Raw genomic sequence first — 13,507 nt, 5'->3', positions numbered from 1 at the left:
TGCCTTCGACCGAGATTCGGGTTCAAAGTCCAGCCAAGCCTTCTCACCTGAGACCTCTATACTTCCAACGAGCCGTGCTGAAGAAACTCCAACGGCATGTCCTGGTTATTGAATTTCCTGAGGGGGGAGAGGGCAAGGCCTGCAGTAGTAGGAGTGGGATTTGCTGGCAAGTGAACCCAGGCCTCCTGTATGCCGATGTGCCCTACCACCAAGCTGTATCCAATTATTACCACCACTACCCCAATCCCTGAGTCACTGTGAGCACGCTATGCCAGGAACATAGATGAACACAGTCACATCTTTCTCCAATATTAGAATTTATTAGAGAACAATCTACAAGGCATAGCAGGGTTTTTTGTTTATTTGTTTGTTTTGTTTTGTTTTGTTTTTTTTGGTGGTTGTTTTGTTTTAGTTTTGGTTCATTCGAGATAGGGTTTTTCTGAATGTCCTGGAATTTGAACTGTAGACCAGGGAGGCCTCAGTCTGACAAGGATCTGCCTGCCTCTGCCTCTGGGGTACTGTGATTAAAGGCATGTGCTACCACACCTGGCTAAGGTATAGCAGTTTTAATTTGACAGTTCTTCTTAGCAATGATGGTAATCTGGCTAAGGCAGTTTTGGGTTCTGTCTTGGTTAGGGTTTCATTGCTGTGAAGAGACACCATGACCAAGGCAACTCTTATAAAGAACAATATTTAATTGGGGCTGGCTTACAGTTTCAGAGGTTCAGTCCATTATCAAGGCAGGAACATGGCAGCATCCAGGCAGGCATGGGGCTGGAGGAGTCAAAAGTTCTACATCTCAATCCAAAGGTAGACAGAAGACTGGCTTCTGTGTGGCTAGGAGGACGGTCTCAAAGCCCACCCCTGCGATGACTCGTTTCCTCCAACGAGGCCACACCTTCTCCAACAAGGCCACACCTCCTAATAGTGCCACTCCCTGGGTGAAGCATATACAAACCACCACAGATTCTGTTATTCAAATCCTAGTTACTAATATTAGCTCATATCACACAGCAAATATCTGTGTGCATTTGTGGTTTACAGAATGAATACATATTAATGAAGCTACATCAGAATTTGAGAGATGATGTGGGCTGATGAAGATGTTAGTGGAATCTGTGTTGATGACAAGTACAGGACCAGGAGCTGCTGAGGTCCCCAAAGCTTCATCATAGGGTCCAGCTGCAAGATGACAAACTTGGAAAAGGAATGGCAGATCCAGGTCTGGTATGGGTGGATGTCAGTCCGGTAGACTGAATCAGAAGCAGAGAATTAAACTGAGCTAAAGCCTTAAGGCCAGTCAGTTCTCTGCCTGTGGTCCTACACAAACTACACACACACACACACACACACACACGCACACGCACACGCACACGCACAAACACACACCAGATGTCAGATGACAGGTTGGTGAGACTGTGCTATTGCGTTGTAGGTCCAGGTAAAGATGTTGTAACCGGGGGTTGGGGATTTAGCTCAGTGGTAGAGCGCTTGCCTAGCAACCGCAAGGCCCTGGGTTCGGTCCCCAGCTCCGAAAAATAGAAAAAAAAAAAAAAAAAAGAAAAGGTGTTGTAACCGTCTTTGGTCTCATGTGTCTGATACAATTTTAATGCACTCATGTTTCCCTCAATTTACCCTGATAGAGTATGGCATATTTTGACCTTAATAATCATTATAAGTCAAAATATTATTTAGAATTGAAGAATGTCCTTGCAAATAACACCAAGCAAATAAGCACCCTACCACTGAACTACAATGACCTTTAGGTGTGTGTGTGTGTGTGTGTGTGTGTGTGTGTGTGTGTGTGTGTGTGTAAGTGTGTGTATGTGCATGTAAAAGTGTGTATTTGTGTGTATGTATGTGTGTGTGTCCGTGTCTGTTTCTGTGTGAGTGTGCATGTGCTCACTCATGCATGAGCGTGCATACATGTGTGCTGCATACATGTGAGCACCTGTGTCATGGCATGCATGCGAGGGTCACAGGACAACCTCATAAAGTTGGTTTTCTCTCTCTACCTTTAGGTGAGATAAAGAGACTGGATTCAAGTAGCCAGCCTGTACAACGGGCACTCGTCTGCTGAGTTACCTTGCTGGCCCTAAGGTTTTATTTATTTTTTGCAGTGCTATAATTCAAACCCATAGTTTTGTGCACGGCAGTGTAGGAAACATTGGTCTTTTTTTGTCAAACACTGTAAAACTTTTGTTTATGACAAGGACTTCAAATCTTGTATCCCAAATTCCCATCTTATAAAACCTTTGTGCAAATGTTTTAATCACCCCAACGCTAGACAACTTTTGGTTCCAAAAAGTTCTCCCTGAATTATCTGAACTTCAGTGACTCAGGTGGCCAGCCCCAACCCCTCTGCCTTTCTTCATGTCCTCTGTGCTTAGTCTTTCAAACATATCTAATCCCAGAAGACTGAGGTTGGACCATAGCCAACAGGGTTAGAATAAAAAACACGTACATTTCCAGCCCCAGTGTACTTGCTCTTTTTCTTCTGTCAGAAGCAAAGTTCTATCAAGACACTCCAGTAGGAGTGAGGTTCTCTTTCTTCGTGATCCAACACTTACTTCTAACAGCAGGCAAGCACCCTGCCACTCAGCTACACCACACCACCACTTACATTTTTTTTCTTTGAGGGACTGGAGAGATGGCTCAGTGGTTAAGAGTATTGACTGTTCTTCCAGAGGATCCAGGTTCAATTCCCAACACCCATATGGCAGCTCTCAACTGTCTGTAATTCCAGTTATCTCATAGAGGCATACCTGCAGGCAAAGCACCAATACACATAAAAATAAATAAATTTAAAAAAAAATTTTGAGATAGGATCTCCCAGTGTAGTCAAGGCTGACCTTGAACTTGTGTAAATGTAGCTTTTATTTCCTCAGATGAGATGAGAGTCTAAGCTGTGTAAATACATGGCTTGGGCTCAGCCCAGAGCATTTCCTTCTCTGTGCTAACTATCTGTAGACCTAGGCCTGGAAGTTTCTAGCCTCTGTACAATCTAATCTCCCAAGCTGATTCAATCCAGTGACTCTTCTGATTAAGTTGCTCTGCCTGGCCTCATACTAATGTTGGCAATAAGTTCTTATCTTCTGGCTCCTTCTCATTCTCTGGCTTGTTTTGTCTTCACCTGTGTCTACCATGTTCTCTCTGTAACCTGTCTCTATAGAACTCTCATGCACACACCATACGCCATCACCTTTTTTTCCTCGATGCTCTTAAGTAGCCTTTCTTTCCTATCTCTTCTCATGTGAGTTGAGTGTATCCTATCTCTGACTCATTCTGTCGAATCTTCCTCTGACTCATCACTTTGTCTCCCCCTCAGCTAGCTGCCACTTTCAAACATGGCTGCTTCCTTCTACAAACTTGCTATTCTTGTGAGTAGAATCAGATACGCTTCACCTCTACCAACTAAGGAACTAAGGATTCTCCCATATTCATTTCCTCTCCCTCTTGTATCTCTCTCTCTCTCTCTCTCTCTCTCTCTCTCTCTCTCTCTCTCTCTCTCTGCCTAGATTGGCTTCAAGTTTATGATCTATCATGGCTCCACCACTCAGATGTGTACCATTACACCCTAGTTCTAGGATTCCTTTTTAAGATCAGTTGTTTTTGAACTTGTTCTCTCAGAAAGATGCCCAGAAATTAATGGGCTCTGAATCTCACTAACCACAGTGAGTGAGGATAACAAAAGGGTCCCTGAGCTACTCCTGAAGATAGTCTTCAGATAATCTTTTTAAGGGAGAAAGAGGAAAGGGGGCCTTGGAGTTCTAGTAGAAAACCATTAATTGCAGCTAACAGCAAGAATAGAAGCACCCCACAATGTAGGGCCTTAAACTGTAAGGCGAAAATAGGAGGTACCTTGGATGTCTACCTTGTTACATGCCAACTAGGTAGCTGTGCTCAGAGGAAGGTCATAGGGAAAATTAGATTAGCCCAGGGATGGGCAGGGCCTCACTGGGTGAGAACTCTGAGTGAGGTGCAAGCAGTTTGGGGACTAAACTTAGGAGGCCATATTCTGGCCTCTATGCTTTGAAGACCCTGCTTTCCTTGGACCTGCTTATAAGCATCCTGCCATCCAACTTGAAACCAGCTGGTCGGTTGTCTTGAACACTGACCCATTACTGTGCAGAGACACCATGATCAGGGCAACTCACATAAAAGAAAGTATTTAACTGGGGGCCTGCTTACAGTCTCAGAGGCTAGTCTGTTATCACCACGACAAAGTGACAGGCTGGTAGTGGAGAGCTACCTCCTGTCTGCAGGCAGAGAGAGCAAAGAGACACTGGGCCTGGCATGGTGTTTGAAACACAAGGGACTGGAGGTACAACATCGGAGGAGACTGTTTGCCTAGCATGCACAAGAGCCCAGGCAAGGACATTACAGTAAGTTCAAGTCCAACCTGAGATATCTGAGCCCCTGTCTCAAACAAGGAAAAAAAAAAAATTAAAGAAAGAAAGAGGGACTCATGGGTTTCCTCTCCCTGAGGATCTGTAGGTGATTAATAACTGCTGGGAAGGAAGAGGTATTTATTTTCTTTAGTAATGTATGAAGCCATCTGGTAAATAGCCCCCACTCCTGTAGGTATCCGTAATTAAACCCAATGGTTTAAACAACAAGAAATAAATAAATAAATAAAAACCATGAAAGAAGAAGTGAGTGGGAGGAAGGGGGTTAACTCCTGGGATGGTATGGGAAGAGTGAGTGATGGTGGTGACTGTGTTAGGAGTACTTCATACCTGTATGAAATGCTGTAATGAAACCTGTTATTATATGCTAATAAGAACTTTAAACAGGGGCTTGAAAGGGCTCAGTGAGTAAAAAACACTTGCCACACAGGCCTGACGACCTGAGTTTTGATCCTGGAACTTCTGGGGGAGGTGATACAAGGGAAGTGGAAGTCCTCTCTGGGTGTTCTTAGTCTCCTTGATAGAAGAATCAGGAATGCATTCAAACAGAAGCTCAGGGCAATTAGGGAGGGAGGAAGAGAGGGGGAGGGGGAGGGAAGAAAAAACATACTTAGGTTCTGGCTACTATGGGGGTTGGGGGGAGCTAACAGAGGCAGTCAACGGGCTGCGAGGTCTAAGCACCTGTGGCTTCTCCCCGCTCTAACTTCACTCAGCTCTTCCCAGCACTTTTCACCCCGCCCCCTACCCTAAGCTTCCTCTGGCTCTCCCAGTAGCGCTCCAGTGCCTGTGGCTCCTCCCAGCACCACCACCCCCCCGCCCCTACCTGAAACCTCTGTCTCCCAGGCACTTGGCGTCTGCTTCCTTTCCTCCTGCGCGGTTCCTATATAATTCAGCCATTTTGTGTACACAGCTCTCTTGGCTTCTCTTGGTCAGCTGCTCGTGCCCCCCGCCCCCACTCGCCTCTCCTCATGGTCTGGTTTAGTCTGCTGGCCGTGCGCTCTTCCTTCTGTCTGCTTGCTTTCTGACATCTACAATAAACAGTGCTGCATACTTTAGGAGTGGTCTTGCCCTCCTTTCATTTCACCTTTTTCATTCAACACCAAGACCCTGTCTCACATAAATAAACCAATGAGTGAGTAAATACGTAAGTGATTTTTAAAATAAGATTTAAAACTTTTTTCAAAAGACAATAGAGGTCTGGGGAGATTCCAGAGGACCTGGGTTCATTTCCCAGCACCCTCAGAACCAGTATCAGGGGTTCTGACTCCCTCTTCTGACTTCCAAGGGTACCAAACCATGCATGTGGTACACATACATGTATGTGTACCAACCATCATATGCAAAAAAGAAAATTTTAAAAAATTAAAGATTCCCAGGGAAGCAGAAGCAGGTGGATTTCTGTGAGTTCCAGGCCATCCATAGCCACACAGTGACACCTTGTTTGTTTTTTTTTTTAATAAATAAATAATAAATAAATGGATTAAAAAACGACAACAGCAAAACCCTTTGGCCTTTAGTCCCAGCACTCACGAGGCAGGGGCGGGCAGATCACTATAAGCTTAAGGCCAGCCTGGTCTACAGGGTGAGTTCCAGGGCAGTCAAGGTTACAGAGATAAATTCTGTCTTCAGGTGCTGCAGAGATGGCTCAGCGGTTAAGAGCCCTCACTGCTCTTCTAGAGGTCCTGAGTTCAATTCCCAGCAACCACATGGTGGCTCACAACTATCTGTAATGAGATCTGGTGCCCCCTTCTGGTGTGTCTGGAGACAGCTACAGTGTACTCATATAAATAAAAAAAAAATAATAAAATTTTTAAAAAACTTAAAAAAAAATTCTGTCTCAAAGAAACCAAACCAATAAGTATAAGAAATATGAATGTAAGAAAAACAAAGCTGGAGAACTCTAAGAAGGCTAGGCTGGTTCCATGGCAGGCCTCAAAGAGACTAGGCCCTCAGAAGCTGCCCCTCCGCCTGGCCTGAGGCAAGGACAATGGGTCAGCAGCAGTTTCCAGACTTCCCCAGCAGCAGTTTCCAGACTTCCCCAGCAGCAGTTTCCAGACTTCCCCAGCAGCAGTTTCCAGACTTCCCCAGCAGCAGTTTCCAGACTTTCCCAGCAAGTGTCCAGCCCCACACCCAGGTAATGGATGAGAGATGTGTACAGAGATGGACCCAATGGATTAACAGAGATGCCAGCATGCTGGACTTCTGCGAATAAAACACTTTGCGGTTACATACATACATACATAAGTGTCATGGACCCTTACGAGAATGTTCTTAGCGTCACTCAGACAGACATGCTAGCAAGCTCACAGCACACCTGGGCAGGAAGTTCTCTTAGTTTTATTCCAGTGCAGGTGGTGATGGTGTCTCTCCCACCCCCTCCGGTTGCTATGGTCTGATGTCACAGTCTTTCTAGACAGGCTGGCTTTGAAGGAATCAGCACAAAGGACATGAAGGAAAATGGGAGGAGACCAGCCAAAACCTCTCTCAGGCCATCGGGTTAACAGAAATGCACCTGGGCCTTTGCAAAAACAAAAGGTTTGGAAGGTTAGCACATGTCGTATACATTTTACTAGGTAGGGAGATTTATGAGAAATTGGCTCTTGGAAGCCTAGATATCTTCAACTAGAAGAAATTTGGGGTTGAAGAGAGAAACCAGAGAGAAAACAGAAAACACTAGAGCTCAGGGGAAACAAACCTACTCTGGCTTTGTCCAGTATCTGAAAGGCAAATGCATAGGAGGAAGAAAGGGGGTGGATTAAGATTTTCTGAATAACTGGAGAGCCATAGCAGAGAGGCCCCAAAGGCCCATGCGGATGTTTCTGAGAAGCCACGGTGGGTGTGCTACCTCATTAAGAAGACAATTATTCCTCCCGGACCCTTTTGAATGGCTTAGCTTATCCTGGTCAGAGTCCGGGAATGGGGCTGGAACTTAGAGCAAAGCCCAGAAATCCCAAACTTTCCATATGCGAGTTGAAATCCCAAGCGATGCCAACACTTCTGTCTTCATTTCTGGTGTCACCGGGGACACAGGACACAGGTGCAGAGCTTCAGCAGCTCGAGCCCGCCTTACCAGCTGGAGGTCTGAGGGGTAGCTGGTCACTGCAGTGGGTGTACCCAGAAGGTGTCCCCATGCCTGTGGATCCCACATGTCTGACCAGAGTTTAGGCGGGCCTTTCCACCCAGCTTCCAGGCGGCTCTACAAGAACAGAAGAAAGATGACAGAAAATCAGACTAAGAGAACAAGTCCACAAAGACTTCCTGGCCTCTGACCAGGACAGAACCAAAGTTATTTCTAGCTTCCAACCCTAAACTGCCTGGGTGATATTTAGGTTCTGTTCTTATTGGTAGAGAGAAGATCATGCTTCCAATACAGTGAATATGTGTCCCACTGTTATATTGCTGGGTTCCAGCCCAGACATGTAGTTCTTTTATTTATTTTTTTTAACTTTTTTGGGGGTTTGGGGGAAAGCATTGAGACAGGATTTCTCTGTGTAGCCCTGGCTATCCTTGAACTCACTCTGTAGACAAGGCTGGATTCGAACTCAGAGATCTGCCTGCCTCTGCCTCCCGAGAGCTGGGGAGGCCAGCTTTGTTCTTAAAGATCTTTGTTTTTATATATAAGTACACTGTAACTGTCTTCAGACACACCAGAAGAGGGCATCGGATTCCCGTTACGGAAGGTTGTGAGCCACCATGTGGTTGCTGGGAATTGAACTCAGGACCTCTGGAAGAGCAGTCGGTGCTCTTAACCACTGAGCCATCTCTCCAGCCCTAAAGATCTTTGTTTTTAAAAGATTTAATTCATTTCTTGTTTCACAGACATGAGTGTTTTGCCTGTATGCATGTGCACCACCTACATGGCTGGTGCCCTCAGATTCTTGAAAAGAGGGTGTTGTGCCCCCTGGAGCTGGAGTTACAGATGCTTAGAAGCCACCATCTGTAATTCGGCTACAAACCGCTGAACCTTCCTAATCTCTGAGCCACATCCCCAAGTATGAGTCTCACTGTAGCCCAGGCTAGTCCTGAAAAAAAAATTATAGTGTAGCAAACTGGCCTTAAATTCATGATTACAGGCAGGCCTGAGCCACCAGACCAGCTAAACCTGGTGTTTCTTTCTCCGTTCTCTGCCCCCCACCCCATATTTATTTATTGTGGATGAGCATCCCTTCCTTGGAACTCATGATCAGAGAACACTTTTAGTGGAAAGGGGAAAAGTAAAGTTACTGTGTATAGGAGCAGCCAAGCATCAGGGAACACTGTGGAGAGCTGGAAAGAGCAGAGATTACAGTTTTACTGTTTGGGTTTTGTTGTTGTTTTTTGTTGTTGTTGTTGTTGTTGTTTTTCTTTCTTTCCTTCTTTCCTTCTTTCTTTCTTTCTTTCTTTCTTTTTTTTTTTTTTTTTTTTTGGAGCTGGGGACCAAACCCAGGGCCTTGCGCTTGCTAGGCAAGTGCTCTACCATTGAGCTAAATCCCCAACCTTGTTGTTGTTTTATTTGCTTGTTTTTCCAAGACAGGATTTCCCCGTGTAGTCCAGGCTGTGATGGAACTTGCTCTGAAGACCAGGCTGGCCCGGACAGAGAGCCACCTGCCTCTGCCTCCAGAGAGCTGGGAGTTAAGGCATGAGTTGCCACTGCCTCCCACAGTTTTAAATAGGATGGGCACTGCTGAGTCGTAGATGGCCAGCTAGGCCGCGCTTGATGGAATTCAGGGACCAAGTGGAGCAAAGGTTCTAGGGTTGGAGTGCGTCTGTCTAAACCAAGAGTAACCTGACCTGGAGGCACAGGCCTGACAGCTTCAGCTGACACATATGGGTGGAAGACAGTTTAGGCTTAAGGTCCAGCGGCTGTTGTAGGCTCTGGTTATTGTTTTCCTTCCCTTTGCTGAATAACTAATGAGTTCACTGGAATTCATTTGAACTAATTAGAAAGCTTAGAGCCAAGAAGGAAGTTTGTTCAAAAGTCTTCTCTTATTTGGATATCTTAAAATCTTCTTAAGAAGGGCATGGTGGGGGGGTTGGGGATGTAGCTCAGTGGTAGAGCGCTTGCCTAGGAAGCACAAGGCCCTGGGTTCGGTCCCCAGCTCCAGAAAAAAAAAAAAGAAAAGAAAAGAAAAAAAAAGAAGCACATGGTGGGCTGGAGAGACAAGGACTGCATAGTTAAGGGCTCACTGCTCTTGCAGAGGACCCAAGTTTGTTTCCCAACACCCACGGCAGGTAGATCACACAAAGGCCTATAACTCAAGCACCATGGGATCCAACACCTCTGGGTGGACACTTTCACTTGTATGTACATACCCACATGCAGTCACACACACACACACACACACACACACACACACACACACACACACACAAATATTGGCCAGGTAATGGTGGTACACACCTTTATTTCCAGCACTTGGAAAGCAGAGGCAGGCAAGTCTCTGGGTTCAAGGCCAGCCAGATGAGCTCCAGGACAGCACTACACGAAATGAGACAAACCAAAAAACAATTTTTAAAAGGTGAGCACTGGTTCATGGTAGCACTCCCAGCACTGGTGAGCCAGGATTGGAAGGACAATGCAGACCTGTGGCTAGTCTGGGTTGCAATCATGAGTCCTAGGCCAGCCTGGGCTACAAAGTAAGACATTATCTCAGGCTATCTTCTTACCAATCTATCTCCCTATCTTTTCCAAATCGGATTACTAAACTGGGCATAGTGGCACTTGTATTTAAACCCAGCACTGAGTATAGAGTTCAAGGTCAGCCTGACCTACATAGCAAGTTCCAGGCCAACCAACCAGGGTGTGAGATCCTGTCAAAAAAATTAAATGAATAAAGGTACTCCCAGAGCAGCAGAGCAGCTCAACACATAAAGATACTCGCTGCAAGCCTAATGACATGTCCCTGTCACTCACATGATAAAAAAAAGGAAAACACTCTTGTAATTGTCCTCTAATCTCCACACATGCATGTGACATGCGACCATATATACACACAAATACTTTACAACTTATTTTCTCCTGTCCAGCAGGCCAGAAAACACTGTTTGTCTAGGCCTCTGCCTTCTACTCCAGCTGGTCCAGAGAGCACCTTGAAACCAGGTCTCTTGCCCTGGCAGGATGAGAAACACTGCACATTCAGGCCTCCAACTCCAGCTCCTGTGGGTCCAAAGAGCATGGCTCCTCCAGGTGGCTGGCTTTGGACCAGAGGAAAGCAGCAAACACCAGGAGCTACCACACCTCTAGCCTTGGTGGTCCCAGAGATCACTGTGAAGCCAGAACTTCCAGCTGGCCCTGGGTCCCTGAAAGACTGGAACTTTGGCCCCAGTAATCTCAAAGGCCTGTGGGTGTGACCTTCGAGGTCTAGAGGGCAACTTAGAGACAATAACACAAGCAGACTGCATATAGATAATATTTTTAAAAAATTAGCCGGGTGTGGTGGTTGGAAGACAGCATAGTTTACACAGCTCTGAGTTCCAGGACAGCCAGGGCTACCTCTCTAGAGAGACCCCCATCTCAACAAACATCATCAACAACAACAGCAACAAATCATAAAAGCAAATAAACCAACAACAAACAAACAAACAACAATAACACAAAAACAACCAGCAAACTAAACCAAGCCAAACAGAAGCCTTCCTAATCAACAACGAAAACAAGAGATCGTGAATGAATGAAGTGTCCAAGAAGTCTGGGATATACTCAAGAGGCCATGGTGTAGCCATGGTGGAGAAGAAGGAACAGAGATAAAATCTGATAGAATAGACAGATTATTGATCAAAATTATAGTAGAAAACTTCTCAAACACAGGGAAAGGAGTAGACACCCAAACACAACCGCCATGCAGAACTCTACATAGATTGACCAGAGAAGAAACCCTCCCAACATGTTATTGTCAGGTCTTCCAAACTAAAAATGAGAAAAATATATAGATACACTATAGATCAAATGGACCTAAAAAATAATACAGAATATTCTACCCAACAGACACAAACACACATTTTCTCAGTGATACATGGAACTCTCTCCAAAAGAGTTCATCTCATAGGACACAAATCAAGTCTCGATAAATATTTTAAAAATCGAGATAATTCCTTGAGTCTTTTCAGACCACACAGTGGAATAAAAGTAAGAATTGACAAAAGAAACTATAGAAACTACAAAACCAATAGGAGACAAAAGACTTAAAAACACAACAAAAAGAACAAACAACCTCACAACCAAAAGAGAGTGGGTCATCCAAGAAACCCAGAGAGGAAACCGGAAATTTCCTAGAGTCAAACAAAAATGAGAACATAACCTTTCAAAGCACCTGGGACCAGCTAAGGCAACCCTAAAAGGAAAGCTTAGAAGCCATGAGCACATTAAAAATCTTCAGCACTTTTCAAAGAAACAACCTAACAGTGCACCTCAAGGCTCCTGAAACAGCAAGCAGACAATCCTAAACCCAGTACATGACAGGAAATAACAAAGATTAGGGACAAAATGAATGAAATAGAGTCTGGTAGTGAATGCCTTTAATCTCAGCACTCAGGAGGCAGAGGCAGGAGGATCTCTGAGTTCCAGGTCAGTCTTGTCTACAGAAGAAGTTCCAGGACAGTCAGGACTGTTACATAGAGAAACCCTGTCTCCAAAAACAAACAAACAAAAACAGTACCCGAAATCAACCCAAGGATTAGTCCTTCAAAAAAGGTAATTTGACTGACAAGCCCTTAGCCAATCTGACATAGAGAGAGACACCAACTAGTAATTTAGAGATCAGAAGGGAATCATTACCACAGGCTCAAATGAAAACTAGAGCATTATTAGCAAATACTGTGAAACTTATTCTCCAAAAAGCTGTAAAAACCTAGAAGAAACAGATGACTTTCTAAATGCATACGACCTACCGAGATTAAAGCTGAGGAGACATAAATAACTTTAACAGATCCATTACAAGCCATGAGATTGCAGTTGAAATCAAAATTCTCCCCTCAGGTCCTGACCAATTCCCCGCTGGATTCTATCAAACTTTCAAGGAAGATTTAATATCAATTCTTTTTTAACTTGCTCCACAAAATAGAAAGGAAGGAACAGTACTAAATTCATCCTATAAAGCTGATGTTATCCTGATACCAAAACCAGGTGGCCACTGCAGAAAGAAAGCTATTCAGGGGGTTGGGGATTTAGCTCAGTGGTAGAGCGCTTGCCTAGCAAGCGCAAGGCCCTGGGTTCGGTCCTCAGCTCCGAGAAAAAGAAAAAAAAAAAAAGCTATTTAGGTCACAAAATCCGTCAACAAAATACTTTCAACTAAATTCAGGAGAACATTAAGACGATCATGCATCATGGGCAAGCGGGCTTCACTGTGGAGATGCAAGGTTGGTTCAACATACATAAACCAGTAAGTGTGAAGTACATATAAACAAACTAATGGATAGAAAACACACACTCGTCTAGAGTGATGCTCAAAGCAGTTCAACATGCCTTTGTGATGCAAGTCCTGGAGCTGTTGGGAACAGTCAAAGGTCATACCATCAGACACAGAGCCTAGGAACGGCACTAGGGTGCCCTCACTCCTCTCTTATTGAGTATAGTGCTTAAAGTCTTAGCACCAACAATTTGACAAGAGAGACATAAAAGGCATAAAAACAGGAAAAGAAGAAGTAAAACTATTTTTATTTGCAGATGACATGATTCTATACTTAAAAGACTTTAAAGGACCCAATAGAATCTAGTAGAGAAATCTTATATTTAATAAACATAGTAAAGTTACAGGTTGAAAAAAATTACTATAAAGTAAATAACCTTCATATATACTAATAATGCACTCGTGGGACACGCCTCCAATTGCAGTAGGCCCCAAACCTGAGCACGACTATCACCATGTTAAAAGTACCACTCAGCACAGACAGTAAGTACTTCCTACCAAAATGACAAAAAAAAAAAAAAAAAATTCCATCAAGATCACTGGTTCTGGGCTGGAGGAATGGCTCAGAGGTTAAGAGCACTGACTGCTCTTCCAGAGGTCCTGAGTTCAAGTCCCAGCAACCACATCGTGGCTCACAACCATCTGTAATGAGATCCGATGCCCTCTTCTGGTGTGTCTGAAGACAGCAATGTTGTATTCATATAAATAAAATAA

General features: G+C 44.5%; 1 long non-coding RNA gene across 1 annotated transcript in view; it reads right to left on the bottom strand.

Moving 5' to 3' along the window:
* Positions 1-677: 677 nt before the first annotated feature.
* LOC134479096 (uncharacterized) overlaps positions 678-13,507 on the bottom strand; it is a 29,093-nt gene continuing 16,263 nt past the window's right edge. The window contains exons 2-4 of the long non-coding RNA XR_010052172.1: positions 5,233-7,605; positions 2,624-2,765; positions 678-937 (exon numbers count right to left, since the gene is read on the bottom strand). This is a non-coding gene — a long non-coding RNA (uncharacterized LOC134479096). The remainder of the gene's footprint in view (positions 938-2,623; positions 2,766-5,232; positions 7,606-13,507) is intronic.

Source organism: Rattus norvegicus, chromosome 6, assembly GCF_036323735.1.
Source record: "Rattus norvegicus strain BN/NHsdMcwi chromosome 6, GRCr8, whole genome shotgun sequence".
In the NCBI taxonomy this organism is placed as follows: Eukaryota; Metazoa; Chordata; class Mammalia; order Rodentia; family Muridae; genus Rattus; species Rattus norvegicus.
Note: the sequence above shows the minus strand (reverse complement) of the source record. Positions and strands in the feature narration are given on the sequence as shown.